This window comes from Piliocolobus tephrosceles, chromosome 18 (genome assembly GCF_002776525.5).
Source record: "Piliocolobus tephrosceles isolate RC106 chromosome 18, ASM277652v3, whole genome shotgun sequence".
NCBI classification, from domain to species: domain Eukaryota; kingdom Metazoa; phylum Chordata; class Mammalia; order Primates; family Cercopithecidae; genus Piliocolobus; species Piliocolobus tephrosceles.
In genome coordinates, this window is record NC_045451.1 from 57,411,622 (window position 1) to 57,428,705 (window position 17,084).

A 17,084-nucleotide genomic window follows, 5' to 3' on the forward strand; every position below is an offset into this window, starting at 1 on the left:
AACAAAAGACAAATTATTAGATTAAAAAAGTAGTATTCTGCAGGTACAACCCTAGCACTGCAACATGGGCCAAAGATCCATCACAGCATCTGTGACAGGAAAAAGAGAAAAAAAAAGAACACCCTGCAAAGTTTGGGATAAAATATCCCACTGGGAACCAGCACTGCCTTGTCCAAGACTGCTCTCCCCTCAACAAGGGGACACCCCAAACCAATGTTGCTGATGTAGGGGCATAAAGGCTTAACCTTTGCTTCAGTTTGGGACAATTCTCAAGACCCTCCAGCCCCACCCCAGAAATTCCCCTGCAGAGATCTGTGGAGAATCAAGTCAGCCTTCTGTTGGAAATGCTTCGCAGATCAGCCTCCCCCTCTATCCAATGCTGTCTTCCCCCTTCTGTATAGACGCCTCTCAGGAGTATCTCCCAGTAAACAATCTGCATGCAGCTCTTCATCTCAGGGTCTGTTTCCAAGGAACCCAATCTAAAAGAGCATATAATGGAACTCGGTCTCACTTTCTCTTTATTTGCTTCTTTCTCTTTGTTTCTTGTTATCAGCATCACCGATACCTGATAAGATTTCTTATAAAGGGAAAAATTTTCAAAGCAAAATCAGGCAATGTCTCAATGAACTTGAAGGGACTCCTCATGTTCATTGCCTCATAACAAACCATTGTCTGTTAAAAACTTGAACTGAAGCTTAGACCTTGCTACCAAATCCAGTATGTCAAATACATGTTCTTTTCACATGCTATTGGGAGTGACTTCCAGCATAATCTTAAGAAATGTTCTAAGGTCGTTTTCATCAGAAAATGAGCATAATCAATTAGTCATAATTATTTAATCAACCAAATCAATTACTTAAATAATGAACTAAATAAATCAACCTAATCAATTAATGATGTCAGCCCTGAGTAGGATGTAAGAAATAGTGGTTGCCTATGTGACATATATTTGCAGAACCATTGTAGAAATTATATAAGATGACATACTAGGAATGGGTATGAGCAGAGGAAATTACTGGTATAAACCCCATAACTGCTACAGAATTGGGTATTCTGGGGAGAAGAATGAGCTGTTTTACTGAGAGCAGAACTCCTGGGTTAGAAGCAAGGCAAAAGAGTTCTTCCCATAAAAGAGGTGACACTGGAAGTATTTAACTCAAATGACTATCAGATTGGGGGGCACATGCCTCCTTGACCCCAAGGGCACTGAACAGGTTGTTCTAGAATTCAGAGACTGCTGGGACACCAAACACAGAATTCTTCTGAGACTGTGGTAACTTAAGAGTTCCCAGGAGCAGGAAGGCTCACAGGATTGGCTATAGAAACCACAAAGAAAGGAAAATCAGTCTTGCTTGTGATCAAAAGGAATCAACTAAAAAACTGAAAGTGCTTGGGACTCTGAAAATCCAAAAAGATGTCTATTACAAAATAAATGGATAAGAGTTCATAGCATTTAAGACATAATATAAAAAAGTAGATCTTACATTAAATGTGTGTATATGTGCATGTGGGGGGAGGGGCAGGGCGGGTAATAGGGTTTGGGAAATAACCTTGCAAAAGACTCTATATAGCTGCGGAATCTCTATGGGAGGAAAAACCTTTGCCAGTCTTGACCTCAGATCCATTCCTCACTCTTCTTCCTCTGCTCTGGTCTTAATACAGAGGGCTGACAACTCCAGGCTACATTTTTCCAGCCCCTGTATCCGTCAGGATTTGGTCAACAGGAGGCACTTCTGGGAGATTTCTTCCTTCTAGCAGAAGGAAGAAACCCAGGATTTCTTCCAAGAGAAGGAAGAAATTCAGATATTTTTCCCCTTCTTCTGTGCCTCAGGCAGCATCTCAATAGAGACAATTTTCTCCATGGTTCCAGCTGCCACATAAAAACTGCTTAAGCATCCAGCTGATGCCAGACACTGGCACCAATAACACTGTCTCCTCCCTGCCCCTCCAGCCTGGGGTGTGGGGATTTCCCATTGCTGCTCCTCTCCAGGTTTCCGCACTATCCCCTGTTGGCCTTCTCAGCTCATTTCCCACTCATATAACCAATAATAGCATTAGATCCCTCTGTTTAAAATACTCAATTTGATAATAATAATAATAATAACCCCATTTAAAAGTGGGCAAAGGACATGAACAGAGACTTCTCAAAAGATCACATACATGCAGCCAATCTGCACAAGAAAAAAAGCTCAATATCTCTAATTAGAGAAATGCAAGTCAAAACCACAGTGAGAGACCAGCTCACGCCAGTCAGAATAATGATTATTAAAAAGTCAAGAAACAACAGATGCTGGTAAGGTTGCAGAGAGAAAGGAACACTTTTACACTGTTGGTGGGAGTGTAAGTTAGTTCAACCATGAGGGAAAAGAGCGTGATGATTCCTCAAAAACCTAAAAACAGAACTATCCTTTGACCCATATGCCCAGAAGAACAGAAATAGTTCTATCGTAAAGACACAGGCACACATGTGTTCATTGCAGCACTATTCACAATAGCAAAGACAAAGAATCAACCTAAAAAGCATAAAGAAAATGTGGTACACATACACCATAGAATACTATACAGCCATAAAAATAACAAGGTCATGTCCTTTGCAGCAACATGGATGGGGCTGGAGGCCATCATCCTTAGCAAACTAACACAGGAACAGAAAACCAAATACCATATGTTCTCACTTATAAGCAGGAGCTAAATGATGAGAACACATGGACTCACAGAGGGGAACAATAAACACTGGGGCTTATCGGAGGGTGGAGGGTGGGAGGAGGGAGAGGATCAGGAAAAATAGCTAATGGATACCAAGCTTAATACCTGGGTGCTGAAATAATCTGTACAACAAACCCCCATGACACAAGTTCACCTATATAACAAACCTGCACATATATCCCTGAACTTAAAATGAAAGTTAAAAAAGAAATGTTCAGATTGTTTTTCTTTCTTGCTTAGACACTATTACAAAAAAACAAAAAATGTATTGCTGAGGAATAAAAAGATTTAATTATTGAAAAGACCAGTTTCCTGCTGCAGCTTCTCATACCACCCTCTCTTCATTTGTACCCTCCCCAGGGATCCCAGCAGCTAAGCCAGAACATTAACACTGATCATCCAGACCTCCAGATCAAGATGGACATGGAGGATCCAAACAATTGCTAAATTGATAAAGAGTAGAGCAAAATGCTACAGAAACTAGTATTCAGAACAAATAGCCATCCGAGATAGAAGTGTCCCTACTCAAAGATGAACAACATGATACCTAAACAATAATTCTGCAAAAAAAAAAAAAGAAGAAGAAGAAGGAATGTTTAGCTGGGCATGGTGGCACATGCCTTTGGTCCCAGCTACTCAGGAGGCTGAGGCAGGAGGATCACTTGAGCCAAGAAGTTTGAGGCTGCAGTGGGCTATGATCATGCTACTGCACTCCAGCCTGCATGACAGAATGAGACCCCATCTTCCCCACCTCCCAAAAAAAGGGAATGGAAAATAGTAGCTTTTGAAAGTCTTATCTGAAACTCCTTATAAAAAGTTCCAGAAAACCCAATTTTCAAAAGACCGTATGTGGCCAATCACTATTTTTGCCACACTTTATGCAAACAATCAAGTCAAGTAAAATAAGACTAGGACTTACTTTTCAAATAAATTGTACTATGATTTGTCATTCATAGAGACAGAGGACTGGAGGAAAATTAAGTTTCAGAAGAAAACTTTAATATATCTGTTATTAGATCTGTTATTAGATTCTAGATTTTAGCCTTGTCCATTGTTTTTCAGTTTTTATAATTTCCATACAATTTGGACCGAATACTGAATTTTTTACTGGCTCCAAACTAATGTTTACAATTTTTTTTACTTAAAATCACTAAAATTAAAACTGCTTTTTCCTAAAGCCTTATAAGCTAAAACTAGACAACTTGATTTAAAAAACTTCGAAAAATCATTACAGCAGCTTCATGTATGAACAGCCTTTGTGCCTGCTGGTGTACAGACTACTCAGAAAGTTCACTGGAACAGCTGATGCAAACTGCAAACCATAAAAAAAAAATCTGTCAGATTGCCACTGTCTGCTCTCACTTCGTTGGAAGATGCTTCAAGCCCAATATCCAAAAATCTTTTCAACTGGCTTCCCTCTGGACTCAGAAACTAAGTTTATAGTTTGTTCTAACCACTAGCCTTTGTTTTTCTTTTGTTTCCATAGGAATGCTTCTTATTAAATAACTGACTGCTGAAATCATAGAGAAGCCTGACTGTGGTGGAAGATCACCTGCGCTGCCTGCAACGAGACACAACTATTAACTGTATCACTGGACTAGCTTATCCTCAGGACTGACAGGCTGGTTCAATGGATTATAAAACAATCCACCAACCCAATATCTGGACTGTGAAACTTCTGGGGGAAGTTTCAGACTGGGGAATGTAGGGGCTCAAAAAACAATATCCTAAAATGAAGGCCTCAGAAGCAGCCTCAGAAGCAAAAGCTTTTTTCTGACCTTCTCCTACCCTCCTGTCTCTCAGAACCATTCTCCCTCAAGGCTATCCATAGAAACTAGAATCCCTCTTCTCCAAAGCAGGTCACAGAAACCAGAACCCCTTCCCGAAAACCAGCCATAAAACCTAAAAATATTAATCTAACTTTTCTTTTGCCTTTCTGTATAAAAGCTGACCATTAACAATTATCTGACCTACCTTGTTTGACTGTAGGTCATAAGACTTCCATTTCAGAGGGCCCTGCCGCATACCCAGAATAAAAAAAAAAAAAAAAAAAGGCAGCTGAGACAGAGAGGGCAGGAATAATCTAGACAGACAGATCTTGCTGGATTCCCCCACTCACACGCTTTTTTTTTCCAATTATATTTCTACAAAGCTGTCCATACTTTCACCTAAGCATAAAAATGGAAAATTTCCCGTGTATCTAGTGGTTTTCATTGTGGAGGCTCCCATGTATACATGTTAAATAGATTTGTATGCCTTTTCTCCAATTAATCTGCCTTGTGCACGTTGATTTTACAGCAAAACTTCAGAGGGCCAAGGGAAAAGCTTCTTGGTCCCTACATACGTATACGTCACATGTCTTTATTTATGTGTCTGTGTGTGTGTGTGAATCTGTAAGTTCATGCTGGTACCTCCAATTTCAATCCAACACTACAGGGTTTATTTTATCCAAGATTACCAGATACATACAGGATGCTCAGTTAAATTAGAATTTCAGATAACAAATAACTTTTTAGTATAAATCTGTCCCAAATAGTGTCCTGTATTTTTATTTGCTAAATTTGGCAAGTCCGATTCTAGCTGTCTCCATTTTCATATTCCCAACAGTAAGAGATCCGACTCCCATTATCCTCAAAGCATTTCTCAGTCCTCCAGGACACAGCAAATCACTTAACAGAGCCCCATTCCCTCCTTGTCCACAGGCCTTGATCCCTGCTTTGCTTGCCTACTTCATTCTGGCCTGCTGATGGTCTTCAATGATGCATGGATGAGGAGAAGGAAGAACGAAAATAGTTTTAAAGAATGAGTGGGGTAACGGAAGGGAAACATGGTAACTGCAGCAGCAAGCAACCCCAAATCTCAACAACTTCCCCCAAAAAACATTTACTCTTGCTTGCAGGTCTCCAGGTGGGCTGCACTTCTGCTGGGCTCAGCTGAGCTCTGATGGGCTCCTTGTGTCTTCTCATTCCATGTCCCAAGCTGAAGGGACAGCCACTGTCAGGGGGTTCTTGTGCCAGGAGACAGAAGCTCCAGGAACAAGCCAAACTCATGGTGTTTCTTAAACCTCCGATCAAAACTGGCCACTGTTCCTTCCATCTACACTGCATTGGTCAAAACAACCCCATGGCAAAGCCCAAAGTCAACAGGGCTATAAAATACAGCTAAGTGGGGAAGTGGATAAATAATTGAGAAAACAATGAAATCTATCACCATTGCAACTTAAATAAAGACAAACATAACCAACATAGCAATCATACATGAAGAATAAAGCACCAATGCAAAAACAAAACAAAACCCCTCATACTGAATCAAAAACTGAAACTCAACTGAATTCTGTATAAAATAAAATAACTCAGGATGCTTGAAATGGAAAGAATAATTGTAAAAAGAGCAAAGATTATCGTCTGAAAATTTGACCCCATATCCCTGTGCAGTTAATCAAGCAATTACTTAATCTAAAAGTCAAAGGGATCTCCTCCCGCAACAAACCAAGTTCCCAACTTCAAATCCCTCTTTCAAAAAAGTTCCAACCCACACTTAGCAGTAATAGAAATTACAGATGAGAGAGAGAAGACAGAGGTATATGCTATATAGAGATTGTATTAATAACTTCTTATGACATTTACAAAAATTGAACCATATTATACTACAGAGAAAACCTCAATAAATTCCAACTAATAAGTGTTATTCAGACCATATTCGCTGACAACAACAGACAAAAATAGATTAATGTGTTGGAAGAAACAAGGAATGAGACCCACTCCTGAGAGGGTAAACCATTCAAATTTCACTGGTACAGGGAAAAAAGCAAAACTACACTTGTAGAATATTTAAGAGAATAACAATAATGGGAAAACTACATATATATGCTAATGCTGGCATTTCTAATTAAAGAGGAAAAGATGTTGGAACAATTAGCTGGACTTCTGGGAGAAAAAAAGTAAATTTGTTTCCTTTATTGCACAATTCTTTAAGCTAGATGAATTCCAGATGGATTAAAAATTAAAACATAAAGAAGGGAATTCATACTTAGCCATAGATTTTTTAAATACATTTTAGGGGTGGCCAAGACCTTTTTTTATGTTGGACCAAAGGCAGAAACTAAATAGGTAACACTAGCATATCACACACCACTGAAATTTAAAGTTCTGAAGAGAAAAAAAAATGACTAAAAGAAATTAAATTCTGAGGGAGATACTGTTAAAATTTTAAAACAAAATGTTTAATAGCCCTAATATTCTAAAATGATCATATAAGTCTATATGAAAATACTGAAACCCAACCAGAAAAAAAATGCAAATTACATAAATACTTTAGAAGTGAAAAAAATTAAAATGTCCACTAAGTATATAAAGAGATGTTTGGCCTGGTAGTAATATGTGTTGAAGTCTACATGGCCATGTGTATCGATCCACAGGAGAATGTCTGGAAAGATAGACACTAAAATGTTAACAAGATTATCAAAAGATTATCTCTGAGGTGGGGTGAGATTTTAGGCTGACTTTTCTTCTCTCCTTTTTGAAATGGCCTTTTTAAAATTAGCATACAATCATTTTATGACTAGATTACCCAGCATACGTAAAATATACAAATAAAAACTGATGAATCCCCTTTTGGTTTTTACAAAGATTCTTAAAATCCATTTTTAGTTATGTTGTAGAAAAATGCTACTGACAAGGGCAAATACTCACTTTGTATTAGAGGATAGAAAACACAGGCTACAAAATGATTATTTCATTTGTATTTTATAAACGGGATACAATAAATGGCAGTGATTTTTCCTTAGCAATAAAATTGTGTGTCATTATATCTTCTTTTGTGTTTTCCAGTTATCTACAATAAATGGTTTCTTAAAAAATCAATAGTTTTTAAATAATGAATGTTATAGCTGCTACAGGTAATAGTCCCAGGTAATGAGGCCCCCATAATCGTTGCAAGGTTTGGGTATCTCAGTTTTATTTTTCAGGAATAAAGCAGGGGCCCCATAATAAATGCAGAGCCCTGAGAGATCCTCTCCACAGATTCTAAAAACCAGGGACAGAAGGAAAAATACTGCATGATCTAATTTATTTGTTGAATCTGAAAATACTGAACTCATTGAAATAGTGAGTAGAATGAGGGTTGGTAGGATGGGGAATTGAGAGATATTGATCACAAGGTAGAAAGTTTTAGTTAGATAACTATACTGTATAGCATAGTGACCATAGTTAATAACAATGTACTGTATATTTCAAAATTGCTCAAAGAGTAGATTTCAAGTGTTCTCACTACAAACAAAATAAGTATGTGAGGTGATGGATATGTTAATTAGCTTGATATAATCATTCCACAGTGTATACATCTATCAAAACATCACACTGTACCTTGTAAATATACACAAAACTATTTGTCAAATAAACATTTAAAAAACAAATTTTAAAATAAGAGTGGAGCTGTTTACACAGAATCTAAGCCTTGAGTAGCAATTCCTGCTCAACAAATTTTCATGGGGCACTTTCTAATACCAGTGAGGCATGAGGGGAGATGAAGAGGAACAAGATACGACCCCTCTCTTCATGGAGTCCACTGCCTCACAGAAAGGTGCAGTGAATATACAATGTGAAGTGTGCAATGACAGGCCCAAAAGGGAAGAGGGTGTGGGGGACAGCGATCAGCTATCTCATTTTACCTGGGACTGAAGGGACATGGGACTTACTTTCAGTGCTAAAACCAGGAAGTCCTGCCCAAACCAGGACAAAATGACCCCCCCAGAGTGAGGACTGGGACAGCTTCCGAGCTCAGGTTCATCCTAAGGGGGGTTCTGAAAGATAACTGAGCATATTTGTAGGAGACAGAAGCCCTGCCCCATGGTTTCATCCTTGCCCAGGTCTTTGTCGGGAAGGCAAAGGATTGTGTTGGAGAACAGAATCGGGTTTACAGCAGGTCATTTTCCACTTTCGGGGTTACCAAAGCCCTTTTGGAAATGGGATGAAAATTGATTTTATCCCTGACAGAGGCCTCGAATCCTACTTCCTATAAAGAAGCTGGGCTGTGTGCCATGGTTCACACCTGTAATCCCAACACTTTGGGAAGCCAACGCAGGCAGATCACGAGGTCAAGAGATGGAGACCATCCTGGCCAACATGGTGAAACTCCGTCTCTACTAAAAATACAAAAATTAGCTGGGCATGGTGGCGCATGCCTGTAGTCCTAGCTACTCAGGAGGCTGAGGCAGGAGAATCGCTTGAACCCAGGAGGCAGAGGTTGCAGGGAACCAAGATCGTGCCACGGCACTCCAGCCTGGCAACAGAGTAAGACTCTGTCTCAAAAAAAAAAAAAAAAAAAAATGCTGAACCAGACATTGTCTGTGATGGATGGGCCTGCAGGTCCTCTCAGAGAATATCAGGTGTAAGGCCCCCATGCTGCACAACTGCATGGATGGCAGCTGTCCCTGTTAGGAGTTAGGTAGGATGCCCTTCAGGTCCTGCAGGATATTGAGGCCTTCTTTCCTGCAATCTGGGGGAGTTTCCTGGAAGAGCCCCATAAGACATTACAATTCAACTCTGAGTAACCCATTCATCCTTGCCCAAGGAGGGGTCCTTTATTTGCAGAGAAATAAAGACAAAGCAAGTTCCTCCACTCTGTGCCTCTGGAGACGAGAGCAGATTGATGTAAGCACCAGGAGTGATTGAAGGCCAAGCAAAAGCCAGGGAGGCAATTAAGCACCAGCTGGTGGTGACCAGTTCGGGAGGTGATCTGAGAGCAGAGTCTGAGTGGACAGTGAGTCACAGGAGGGGGGCCTCATGGGGGACTCCAGGAGAGTTACCAGGTAGCCAGCTCTACAGAAAGCAGGGAGAGAGACAGCTAGCTACAAGGTATGAGGGCTCCAGCTGCATTCCCAGGGCTCCATGACACTGTATTCACCCAGCACTGCTACTGATCCACGATACAGACAGGGACTTGCATCCCAGATATCTTGAAGAGGCCACTCGGCCTCTGACCATTACACTCTGACCACACGGTTACTGAAAGAGTAAAGTGCGCTCCTATCTTTTCTGTTTCTAAAGGACAAACAAATTCAGTGATGTTCAACCCTTTTTTGCCAAGTCATTTCTCATCCCAGCATGCCTACCACACTAACACCAAAATTACTGTAAGTTTGCTATTTCACGAAAGAGACTTCTGGCATTTCTATGCCTTCCTCTGAGACTCATCCTCCTGTGCTCAGAGGGGACAATGATGTCCCCTCATTTCTAAGTGGACAGTGCCATTCCCTGGGAATATCAGAAAGCAATAGGTCAGAGTTCCTGGCATAGGAAAAGGCTCCCCTGGGATATATTTCAAAAGCTACAATAGCATCCCGCCCCCCAACCGGCCAAATCAAGCCAAGATTTGCCTACACATTGTTGAAGAGAACAGAGGTGAAGAGCGGTGTGTACTGAGGCACACTTAGGGACTTCTCTAAAATATACTGCAGCCATCTGCCAGGCCAGGTGGTTCCAGCATGGCCCAGATCAGCCTCCTAAATACCTGCTATCAGCAAACCACTGCATGTGCTCCATCCCTCCTGAGCTATACTCTCCTCTAGGGCTTTTCAAAATGGGTCCTTTGGAATACTAATGCCCTGAGGTGCCCTCCACCAAAAAGGGCTTCCTGGCCACATGGGGCTGAGCAAACAGCCTGCTGGGCCCCCGGCTCTGATCCCAAGGGAGACTCCCCAGCTGCGGCCCAGCTGCCGCTGCCTGTCTTTTGGGGTAGGAGGTGGCAATGACACACTGTGACCGCGCTCCAGTGTTTTCATGTGAGGGACCTGTGTACATTTCCTGAAAATATACTGTCTCAGTCAGGCTCCAGCAAGAAAGAGGACCCAACTCGGAAGGTTCCAGAGGCTTTAGCCACTGATGGGACTATTTGCAGAGCTGTAGGCGGAGTGAAAGGAACGCCCAAGGAGAGGCTGAGGCACCTGGAAATTAGCAGTCTTGGGAAGCCTTGGCCACCCTAGGTCAAGGGCAGGGGGAGGAGCGAGCTTCCCCTCCCCCTACCCGCTGCAGGCCACTGAGGTCTGGAGCCAAGGGGAGGGGCTGCCCACGGGAGGGGGCGTCGTAGCAGGACCAGGCTCCACAGCAGGATCAAAGAGGGAGGGAGGTGGGTATGGAAGAGAAGGGTGCACCGTGCAGGTGACACCCTCTACAGCAGCGAGCCTCCTGGGGACGAGCTGGGAGGAAGATGTGGGCGTGGGACGTGCAGGAGCTGGGAGGTAGCCAGCATGGACTAACCAGAGCAGAGCTTATGCATCAGCAACAAAGAAGCAAAGCATGAAAAGTGTGTGTTTCCCCGTGAGACGTTTAAAAGCTGTTTTCTTTTGAATGCCTTAAGAATAAAGGGAGAGGGGACCTACTCCTAAGAGTCCTAAATGAGGTAAGAATGTTGAGTTTTGCTGTCACCCTTGTGGTCTGCAATTTCTTTCCTAAGGAAAGCAGTGAGAAGCACTGAGACCACGTTTCCCTTAGAACGGTTGCCCTTTTGTGCTGGCAGGGACGTGGCTGCAGGCAGAAGGCACCTCTCTGTCATCGTTCCCTAAAGACAGTGAACTGTGCCAGTTCTGGGCCCTGAACACTTCTAAGAGCCAAAGGCTTTATTCACCTTCAGCCAGAGGCAATAATACCCCAGTGGTATTCAACGCTGCATCATGTTGGAGACAAAAATTCAGTCTCTTTCAGTTCGTTTCTATCTCTGGATGTCTTGAAATTTACATTTCATTGCAATAAGAAAAAAGAAATCAAAGGAGAGCCTGCCCCAGAGAGGAGAGTTACCCCTAATTTTGATGGATCATGAAACACCCCTTCTTGGAGATCTAAAAGGTACATCATCAAAATCTCTAAGTAGTTCTCCAGAAAGAAATCTATTCAGCTCTGCTTAATCCAGGATTTTCCATACTTACATGAAACTAGAACCCATTTATTTTAATCCAAGTACTCTTTGGAAAGTACGGTGATCTTCTGTAAGCCATATTTCTACAGTCTATATTTAGCAGAAGACTTAAGAGTGCAGTAATTTTTTCAGACAACTAAAGAGTAGAGCTAATAAGACGATGCTCAATGCAGAAAGGAAAAGTTACCAGCAGGCAAACTTACCAGAAAGGATAAGATTGGCGTTATAGCCTGCTAAAAAAGAAAGGGTTTGGTAACCCACGTTCCGTCCATCTGCATTTAAGGTGATAGAGACACACCCGCTCATGCCAAGAAGTAGCTTACCTGATCCTGACAAGAAAGGCCTCTAAAAGAAATGAGACAGATGTGGGAGAATCAGAGAAAAACGGCACTTTAGGAAGCCGTGGTGCCGACAGCTTTTCAGAGGTGGCAGCCATAAATGGTGAACGGCGTACAACAAGGATGTGTTCCCAACAGGAGCGAAACACAAGTGGGCGGCAGCAGCTGGCAAGGACGCCTGAGGAGGGCCATGACCAAGGGAGAGCCTGAACGTCCAGGATCAGGGTTTTAAATCTGATTTCAGGAACAATGGAGAGCCATAGGGGCTTTGGAGAATCCTGAAAATGAAGATACTGTGCACTGCAGTGCACAGAAAAGATGGAAGAGGACCAGATAGCGTTCAGAGCACCAGTGAGGAGATTATACTAGTCTTCATGAAAGAAGGCTGACAGCAAAACTACGACTGTGACCTTGGAGCTAGAGAGGCAGAGATGGATCTGAGAAGTAACAAAGCTAGAAACTTTATGTCTTACTGGCAAATTGTTACAAGGGACTAAGGAAACAAGTGAGTTGAAAATGAACTAGATTTATGAGCCTGGTATGGAATGAGCCTTTAGACTATAATCTACCCCAGCTTGAATTTCTTGGCACTTCTTCCTCTCCATCTTAGTGCCTCATTATACTCTGGGTCAGCTGGCTTCTATGCTTCAACACCTTCTGTGCTCATCAGTGCCAATGCCAGAAACAAAGGTGGCTGGGTGAAGAAAATATAGCCAGAAATAATAGAAACCCAATGAGAAAGGAAGTCTGGAATGAATTCTTTGGAGCTAAAAGAAAATCAAAAGGAGGGCTAAAGATAACCTTATAAAAACCAAGTGAAAAGTCAAAAAACCAAACTAAAAGTCAGTTGTATCCCATGATCTGGAGTCCAGACTCCTTCCAGGACCTCAGAACTGAGCTTCACAGCAACCCTGTCTCCACTTTGGAGACTGAAAAGCTCAGCTGTCATTCTAAGTGACCCTGAAATACATCAGTGCACAAGTGGATGATGTTTAAATAATCCTCTGACCATGCCCGAAGAACATCTCTTTCCATGCCAGCATCTCACAAGCACATTCTGATGGCGCCTAAACTCAATATCATCATAGAATCTAAGAAGCATTAACTCGAGTTCAGCATCATACTGAAAAAGATGGAGGCTGACCTCAGGTGGATGAAGCAGAAGTACCTGTCCTGGTGCATCAATCCTTATTGTACCAACACATCTTCCTTATTAGCCCAAAGCCCTTTCATCCACCAAATTGTTGGCATTCACCTGGCCATCCTCCTGGTGGTCCAGATTCAAAAGCTGGTGATCATCTTTGACCTCTCCCTCTTCTTTGTTCAAGTTTTGTTAGTTCTGTATCCACAATGTTACTGACAAGTGTTTTCTCCTTTCTGTTTCCACAGAGCACACCTTGTAAATTTGGGCTCCCATCATTTCCATCATGTTCTATTGCTGCAGCATCCCAAAATGGTTTTTATGACCTGCTTCTTGTCCCCCAAGTCCACTATGCAGCCAGAGTAGCTACCTAAAGCAAGGGTAAGGCCAAGCATGTCTGGCACAACCATAATTGCTTGATTCCAAAATGTCCAAAGCCCCCTTTGCACAAGATATATTTGCATGGTATTAAATGTTACCATTTCATGTGCCAACATAGTTCTCTCAACATATTATTGAAAGACGTGTCTCCCTTTGACTACACTCTTCACCACAAATATATTTCTATTGTTTCCTATTTGGCTTGCTGACATTATTTGTATACTATATGGCTTTTTCAAAAATTTAAGAACTCACAAGTAGAGAATTATTATGATCTCGACCTGTCAAAAATCTTGCCAACATCAAAGATAGAGCCCTTCTCAAATGCTGTAGATTCCCAGGTGCTTCTGCTAAATCTCTTTTGTTAAAAGTAATTTCTCTGTCTTTTGACCTCTATGGAAGGTTTCAACACAATCTGCATTGTATTAGAGTTAATTACATTCCTATCTCATCTGCCCTATTTGAACATAAGCCCCCTGAGGGCCAAAGCAGTGCCATACTCATCCTCACAGCCTCATGTCTCTTAGCTTAGTGCCCTGCTTGACAAATGTTTACTGTTTCATGATGAAATAAACAGTCTTAGTTAGAACCTACACCCCCTTAGCAAACCGAAAATAAATGGAGAATATGGAACATCAATGGGAGGCATCACTCCAGCTGCTGCTCCAACACTGTTAATTACACAATACTTTTATTGAGCAATTCAGTGGTAATTCTTGCCACTATTCCTCCTTAATAAGATCCATTGTGCACCATAAAATAGTAACTGGGATGCAGTTTGTATTCCACATGCATCACATTTCTTTTTAGCAGGTTCTTCCATATCCATAATCTCATCATTATTACTATTACCCTCAGAAGACAGTTGACTTGCATTAATCAGTCCTGCTGCCATTCCCTTGCCAGATTTTCTGTAGTTTTATTGTGCTTTTGGACATTTTAATTAACTTGAAAAATTAATTTTAAAATCTTACCTTATTAATGCTCTGCTCCCTTGGAAATCCCTCCTTCTTGTTTATTATCACTGACCATTTGAAGATGAGGTCATTAGTGATTAAAGCTCCAGACAACTTCCACGCCCATCCTGCTGCAGATTCTGTGCTATTTTTAAATAGGATGTGAATAATAACTCCAACTTTTAAGCAGGTAGGGAGGGAGTTCTGTTGCTTAGGGAGTTAAAAGACATAATTTCAATTATGCCATAACATTTACTCCACAACTACTGCTCTCTACAGAAGCTCAACAATGCTCGTTTATTAATACCATATACAGAGGTAAGTTTTGTTTTACCCATTTGACAAACTGAAATGAGTAAGGCACCAGACTTGGTGACTCAAGAACACTCGCACAAAGCCAAATAAGCAAGACGCGTCTGGTAAAACTAACTGGTTGATTCTCAATGCTCTATCTGGACCCTAGAAAAATCATGGGATGGTCATTGAACATGAGTTCTTCATTTTCTAAACAAGAAAGGCAGCATCTCACAGGCTAACTCTTATCGATTGGTGGTGGCTGCTTGAGCATTATAATGAGAGTGTGAGGTTGTATTGGAACCTGTCAGAGTGTCCTTATCAGTGAGAGCTGCCTGCTGTTCGGATGGGATTAGCGAATGACAGCAGTATATCTGCCTTCCCCATTATAAAGGCTTGATACCCTTTTAATATAATTTATTGTAGTGACTCTCAACTTCTAATTATGAGGATTTAGTCTTAATTTTAGAAAAAGGACAGACTCATATATCCCTCATTTATAGTGTCTGTTGATATAGAAAATATCTGACAAAAAGCTAGTATGGGTTCAGTAATTGTTGTACAGCAATCCTTGTTTTATAGATATTAACTACTTCTCCGTTTAGAACACATGGTTCACATGTGTGCAGGATATATTATTTACTCGGTTTACAGACAATTCATGACATGCCTATGTATTTACACCCTCCTTGTCTAAAGTCTCTTGCCAGCCCCCTCCCAACGCAACCCCTCTGGCCAGGGCTCAGGTGCCCACAAAGAGGGAAACCACTAATTTTAGTCATACAACTCAATAAATGAATATTTAAACCAAAACACTGACACAAATGTCTAACTTTGAACATTTTCAAAATGGGGCTTATTTTTGCTACAATTCTTTTTGTAGAATGATAGAAAAATAGAGAACTACTCTATCTACCTGCCTTTAGTCTAAGTTAAACATAGCAGGCTATCTAAGTTACCTGTTGATTGGAAGGAGCAGACACACAGTAAAGCTAGTTTATTACCAGGATACTTTAGGAATACAGAGTAACAAGATGAGACCAATTTGCAAACAGTATGGCCTGTAATTCAAGTTCCTGTTATGTCATATACTGGCTGGTATTCTCAAGTAACTCACCTACCATCTCAGAGCCGTCGCTTATAAAATGGAAATGATGTAAGTGTCTGGACCATAAAGGTATTGAAACTATTAGATGTACATCAAGAAATTTGCCTAGTGCTCGGAACGTAGTGAGTACTTACTAGATATTAGCCAGTAATAGCAGCAACAATAGCAATAGAGGTAGAAGCATAGTTAGGCCCCATGGGAACTATATGAGCTCAAATCTCCAACTCTCCAAGTCTGTCTTTCAGAGGCTGCAGAGTCTCTTATCAACTGCTCAATTCTCTTTGCTGCAGATTTTCTTGCTCTTAGCTTCCTAGTTCCTGCTCTTCTGTAATTCTGCCTGAATATAGCTAAAATGGATCCCTGCAACTAGAATAGAGGATCCATGAGGGCAGGTGTTTGAGCTGATTTTTCCCCTATTGCCCCATACAATAATAGGCACTTACTAGGCCTTCCATCAATCAATATTTGTGAGAAGTGTGAGCTGTCATGGCACCCACACTGAATGCAACTCTACATGGTCTTATTAGTACCAGTAACCCAGCACCATCTTAATGACCCAGTCTCTGTTTTCAATTATATATCCCAGGAAAAATGATATGATTGGCCCGAATATGGGTCCAGTGTCCATTATAATCAACTCAGCAGGGGTCAAGGAGGCAAAGTTACATATGACTGCCCACTCTAGAATAAATTCTTTAAGAAGGGAATGGAAATAAGTAGAGCATTAGACCATCTTTTGTTTACATAGCATAAAAATTCAAAGGGAGACAATTCAGGACTGGCAAGGGGGAATTAAGGATGGCTTCATGGACTAAGTGGTATTTCAGGTGGGTTTTAGAGGATGGGTTAGGGTTTGATGGGGAATTGTTTTACATTTTTCATGCTTATGAAATTTTGCTTAGTATTTCACAGTGAGAAAAGACATACTCTATCATTCTAATACAATTTTTGCTGAGTATCTGTTAATACTATGTGCAAAGCTTCGTAGTGAACACTGCAAGATATGCAAAGACATATAAGCAGATTCTGCTTTCAGGATATTTCTGTTGGTTGAGGAGAGAAGACCTAGACATAGGAAAACAAGAGCTGAGTTCAAGGTTTGAAGAAAGCTCATCAGGCTACAGCAAAAACAGAGCTTGGCTTCCTGGAGGAGGTGAGACTTGTGCTGAGCATTGAGCTTAGCATGAGTAGGCATAGAGAATGAAGGAGGAAAATGTGGCAGGCACTCTTCATGGCATACAAAAACTCCA

The 17,084-nt window shown here is 41.2% G+C and overlaps 1 long non-coding RNA gene across 1 annotated transcript in view; it reads right to left on the reverse strand.

Moving 5' to 3' along the window:
- Positions 1–14,532, reverse strand: part of LOC111539636 — a 28,123-nt gene extending 13,591 nt beyond the window's left edge. The window contains exon 1 of the long non-coding RNA XR_002730739.1: positions 14,451–14,532. This is a non-coding gene — a long non-coding RNA (uncharacterized LOC111539636). The remainder of the gene's footprint in view (positions 1–14,450) is intronic.
- Positions 14,533–17,084: the final 2,552 nt, after the last annotated feature.